The following is a 6,193-nucleotide window of genomic DNA, read 5'->3' as shown; positions in this document are numbered from 1 at the left end:
CACTGCCTCAACATTTTGGAGAGACCACCAACAGATGTTCGATTGCAGGGTCAAAGCTTCCAGTGAAATATGGCCATCCAAAGTCAGGGGCTGGACCAGATTGGTTTTCTGCCACTGCCTGTCACCACTGCTCGTCTCACTCACCTTTAACAAATCAGGCGCGTACCTTGAGGCCTGCAGTCTGTCTGTCACTTCTGTAACCAGTATTTGGTATGTGACAGCTGACCTGAACTATGGGAGAAGTTTTAGTCCTGGAGTCTGAGGCCATACATTCTCTGTGTGGGTTGCCGATGTGTCTGCTCTCGCCTTTATTAGCAAACAATTCAAGCTAGTTTGTAAAACAGTTTGAACACAATGGATTAAAGGAGCTCTAAGTTCAACGCAGGTAAGCCAAAAATGTGAAAGCTATCCCGTCACCCCTAATATTCTGGTTCCAAGGTAAAAGCAGGCTTCTCATTATCTATGCCCCTCTTTTGTAGAGTAGGAAGTTTTATTGTGAATTGTTTATCACATAATGTGCACCTAGAATATACATTGATAGTTGAATGAACTAAGAAACTGTTGTAAAAATATGCTTTTTATGTTACTATGACAACTACTATTTGTTTATTACAACATTTATATTAATCTTACACAACAAAAACAGAAAATTACAAAGAAATCATGCGGAACACAAATAATTTTATATCCTAGAGTTAAATGCTCCAGAAATCAATAATCAATGACTAATTCAGTTGAGTGAGGGGATTTGGATTCATGGTGATATCTGATTTTTCTCTTTAAAATGTGATGGATGAAAGGCAGCAAAATTATACATAAGTACAGAGACTGAAAAATGTGCTGTCCAATACGGCAAGGTTGGGATGGTCTAAGTGAGTTAGTTTGCCGCTAAGGAGGTATGACATCATCCATTTGTCCCACTCATGTCCATCTAAAACACCAGATGTTGTTGAGGTTTAGATGCTGCATCATAACTTGCATTTTGCTCTTTTGTCTCAACCCTTCCCAACAGCATCCATTTTAAAACAGGGATTTTCCCTTAAATCAGCCTGTCTCTGTACTCTGTGCGTGCAGACCGTGCCCCCTCACATTCTGTTGGCATTGTTTGACCAGAACAGTTACATTTTTTAAATGGTACATTGCATCTACTTCAATGTAACACTCCGCACACAACATCACACAACTTCAAGTCAAGAGCAGTTATAATAGGATAAAATACACCTGAGCATATTAAGCAGGAAATGGTTGCAGCATAATAAGCACTGAATCTTTTTATGTTAATATGACAAGAGCTCTTATTTGTTTAATGTATTGCCAAAATTGTTACTAATTGTTGTTAATTAATTGCTGATAGGATAAATATTTTAGCATCTAGAATTAAATGTTCAAAAATCAATGATGATTAGTTAATTAAGTTATTTGGACTTTAGCGTGATACTGGCTAATTCTCTCTAAAATGCGATGTAATAAACATGCAAATCAATTATTAGTTAGTGTTATTCTTGTCATTTTGACTTATGTTTAATATTCATATTCCCTGGGCACCAGATTAAAGTAATGTGTAGTTGTAGTTTGCTCCTTAATGGCGACACCTAAAATTGGGTGCAGCACTAATGAAACAATCACAACCAAGCAAATAGCCATGAATAAAAACTGGCGCACAGTAATTACATTCTGTAGCTCAGTTTTCACTCTTAGTTTAGTTTGCTTCCTGTTGTTTCTGTAAATGATGGAGAATATCAATAACACACTGAGACCATTGTTCAATTCTTGATGGAGTAATACAGATAGAGTTTCTTCTTGTTTTACACGCAGAAAGCTACAGAGGTGCAGACACATCGCTGTTGGTAGGCTGTAGTTTTCTGAAAATAATATAATCATTTACTTTTAACTAACACAGGGCAGCTGAAGATATGGATGGCATTCAGGGTGTTTGGAGTTGGAGCCTTAAAACAAACAAGGCTGGCACATTTAAATATACAACAGACATAGACGCTCAAAACAAATGCAGACATACTTGCACACTTTCTCCAAAGCTGGAGCCTCGTTTGTGAGCATACCAACTACGACACAGTGATCATAACACTTGGTAAATTTACAAGTTCTTGTTAAGATACAGAAACAGTTTACAATAAGTGCAGTGAAGCCTTTTGCCATTTAGAGGCTGCTGGTGTTTGGCTGCATGTCATTATTATGAGATAATAAGTGCATAGGTAAAGGGTACAGGCCTCCCACCCAGTTCCAGGGAAATGGACACTGAGAATTTGGATGGATGGATGGATGGATGGGTCAGTGGTCATTGTAAAACTGTATATTGGTGGATAGATAATGGAAACAGAAAAACAGACATTTGTTTTCACTCTGTCCTGTAAGACAGATTGTTTACATAACAGTTTTCTGCACTAACTGACTACAACCTCAGCTATTTTCAAGTACATTCAAGAAGTGATTGGACAAGACTGAACATGTAATTGCCATCCTGGTCCCACACATCTGTTGTCATTACTGCCACGTGTTTTCATTGACTGATAAGTCTCAACTGTTTCAGTCATGGAAATGTTAATCACCAAATGATTCAGTTAAGCAGGACATACAGTACTTTTAACTGTGCATTTCATGACGTCATAGAAGGTATGAATTTAAGGCTTGCAGGACTTTTCTTTCTCCTTTTTGTTTATTCAGTTAGAAGGCAAGCAATGCAACACTGGTTCTAAGGCCCATTATGATAAACACAATCAGCCAGATCTTAATCTTTAACCTAGGTTAAAGATGGTGAGGTGGGAGAGATTCCCACACACGTACACTCACATACCAAAGGTTTATCAGAGCTCTTGAAGTGCAGTTGTAGTGACGTGATAATCCCCCTAAGATTAGCGATTTAAGGTCTCAAAAATAAATTAGCATTTTTCATGCCCACTTAATCTTTCCATAAACATAATTTATTTGTAAAGGCCAACAGCTCAGTAACTTGGATGGGCACCAGCTGTGACTGTGTTTTACAAAGCATGTGCACAATGAAATGCTTTATTTGTTGTTCCCCTTGACTTAAACGTAAAAAATTAAATAAAATAAGATGTCATATGTGAACACAGTTTGGATCAGTTAGGGGTGTTAAAGGGACCAAACTGCATGTGAGAACTCGGGTATGAATTTTTACACAAGTGGTATAGTATATTACAATAGGTATACTATAGTAACAACAACATGAGGTGTAGGAAGTCTTATTCCAATTAGTACAAAATGTAATGAAGATTACGTGCAGTAGCTCTCAAACTGCCAATAGAAAATCATAATGGTATAAACAGGGAAAAAACAGGAACAACACTGGAAGCTTCGATTACTGCTCCAGTTGTGTGTTAGCTCCTGGGACAAAATGAGTCATAAATACGGAGTTATAGTTAGAAATACTCTTAACACCACAATATAACTTCATCTCGGTTTGAGGATCTCGTCAACATCTTGGTTCCCGTATCACATGTTAAAAGATTCATCTGCCCCAAAATAGTGACGCATAGAGTGCTGACAAACTCTTGACAGTCATTTCAAATAGACAGATACAATAAGGCTTCAGTGGAAACTTACTTGAAAACAGACTGGGCTTTCCCAATCCTGTAGACAATACCCAGGCACCTATAATGCAAAAATAATGAGCCAGTCCTGCATTGGCTTACCTTGTTTGGTGTATTTCAAACCATAATGGAATTTGAACATGTTTTTTTTTTTCTTCTGGCAACAAAAGAGCTTCACTCATGGTTGTCTTTGTCTGAACAGGCTTCAAGTAGCATGAGTCCATTACAGAGATGCAGATCTATACCGTGAGTTCGAAAGAGTAATAAATAAAACACCACACAGATAATATCCAAACGTGTTGAGAGCAGAAGCGACAGCCTCCGACCTAAAGTGAAATATAATTTCCCCTGCCTTTGCTTTTCAAGATAGGGAAAGAAACAATTGAATATGTAAGAAGCTTTCACTTCCTTTTTACTTAATTTTAACCTGTAGAGAAATGAAGTATCATGGTTTTAGCAGGGGAAACGTTCAGATCTGTCACCATCTTTCCTTGTTAGCAGAATAGAGAAGCAGGTCCTGGTGTGTAGATAAAAACAGGGTACATTTTTGCACCATTCTCTGATGTGCCTTGTAAAAATTTTTAAATTGATTCTTGCCAAAAGTAGATGTATGTACCACAAGTCACTAATCTACTAACCCTTTTCTGAGAGGTTTCAGTAAAGCACCTAAGCACATAATGTATTTTTGCTTAACAATAGTGAATTTATAATAAACACCAAATGAGAACTTATCAGTATCCAATAAGATTTCTCTCGATCAAAAATGCCTGGGTGATTTCAGCTGTTCACGCAGAGCATCATTGTGGTCAGCTATTAGAAAAAGGATCCTGATGGGAATTGCCAATTTAAAACCATGCATGGAATGACAGAGTAAAGGCTTTGAGAACCAGCCTTGTCAGGCCAGTAAAAGATCCATTATAATTTTTTAATATCATTTATAATTTTATTGATTCAAGTCCATATTTTTCCAGGGTTAACTCATCTACATCATCAATGTCATCATGTTCTAAACAACCCCTATCCTGTCAGATGATAGTCACATATAAAGCAAAATCTTAGCTAGCACACACATTGTTGCACAAGAGGAGTTTTAATCCTTATGTGAATATGTTCATGATGTCAATAAGGCTTTTGAAATGTATTATGATGCTGTGACCAGAATGCACTCCTGATATGACAATAGTAGATGATGGTGCAAGCAAATAATGAACATTTCTTCTTATTCTGTATAGGCGGCACAGTTCCTGCTCATCTTTCTGGTTAATTCACCCATCTCTGCTTGTTTAATCTGTAATTCCACATCCTGCCACTCTAAATAGTTTTACAGTAACTCCAGTATTTTCCACCTAAAAATCCCAAATGCCTTTTCCATTTCCTTATTAATATTTTATAGTATTTCATCAAAAAATGCACCATGACACAGTGTACAAGCCAGAAGGGATTCATAAAATTCATGAAGTATAACGCTTTCTGAACTAGTCCCATATTTACTTAAACATAGTTACAATTTATTATTATAAATGTTTCCTCAAAATACAAGAAAAAAAAATATAGAGTTGTTAAACAATTTGGAATTCCATCTGAAAAATGAATAAATGATGAACAAATGTCCCACGACCACATTGTTATTATCGGAAATTTGTCTCTGTCAAAATGCATTCGTTGAACATCCGTTTTTGAACGGAAAATGGTGTATATAAGTGTCACGCTGTGTGCCCTTCTTGAGAAATTCCCACTGACAGAGAGAACCAGTTTTTGAGATTGAACCCCAGCCCTCAAGGCATCTACTGTAATCTGCAACTATCCCCATATGCTTTGCAGCTATCCAAAAGAGGCAATTGTAAAATAAGAGGAGGTTTAAATATGTATACACCTTGACTATGTCCTGCACAAGGAAACATAGTATAACAGGAAAACAGTTCAAACTGGTGTAACAAGAGGTATGATCAGATAATTAGCTTTTCCCTCTCTTATAACCATGTTCACAAGTAGAGTCACTAAGACAACTTACCCCGACCCACCCACAGGATTGCAAAATTAATGAGTTGCGAAAGGTTAAGAAGAAAGGAGGCAGGGAATAACGTAGCTCTGCAAAGCTGAGTCCTTTTTCCTCATCTTCACATTTATCATGTTTCTATTCAAATGGACACGCCATTAATGCCGCCATGTGAAACCTGAGATAATCAGAATCAGATCAAGTCTTTCAGTATGTTCACACAGAAAAGGAATCTGACTCTGGTTTCATGTTGCTCTCAGTACGTCCATGTGAATAGACATAAGAAACTAGGAATGAAGACAGCAAAACAGAAAAACTGAGCAAAATTTGTAGAGGAGATTATATATAAAAAAAAGAAATAGAAATAATAATAATAACAGCCACAGTACAAATATAATAGATTGTCCAGGCTGTACAGTGCAGTAGCATGAGTGCAGTGAAATAAATAATAATAAGAGGTGGTAAGTGGACATGACTTTGATTTAACAAACTGAGTAGGAATCACTGGTGTGGAAGAGCAAGTATGACTGTTAATCTGAGGAGAGCTACCACTGAAGTACTCAAACAAGGCAGACACACACTTGACCATCATTTTACCAAACCCGTTTGTCACGATTAACAGGTGTCG

Source organism: Echeneis naucrates, chromosome 13 (genome assembly GCF_900963305.1).
Source record: "Echeneis naucrates chromosome 13, fEcheNa1.1, whole genome shotgun sequence".
Lineage (NCBI taxonomy): Eukaryota > Metazoa > Chordata > Actinopteri > Carangiformes > Echeneidae > Echeneis > Echeneis naucrates.
This window is presented reverse-complemented; position numbering follows the sequence as displayed.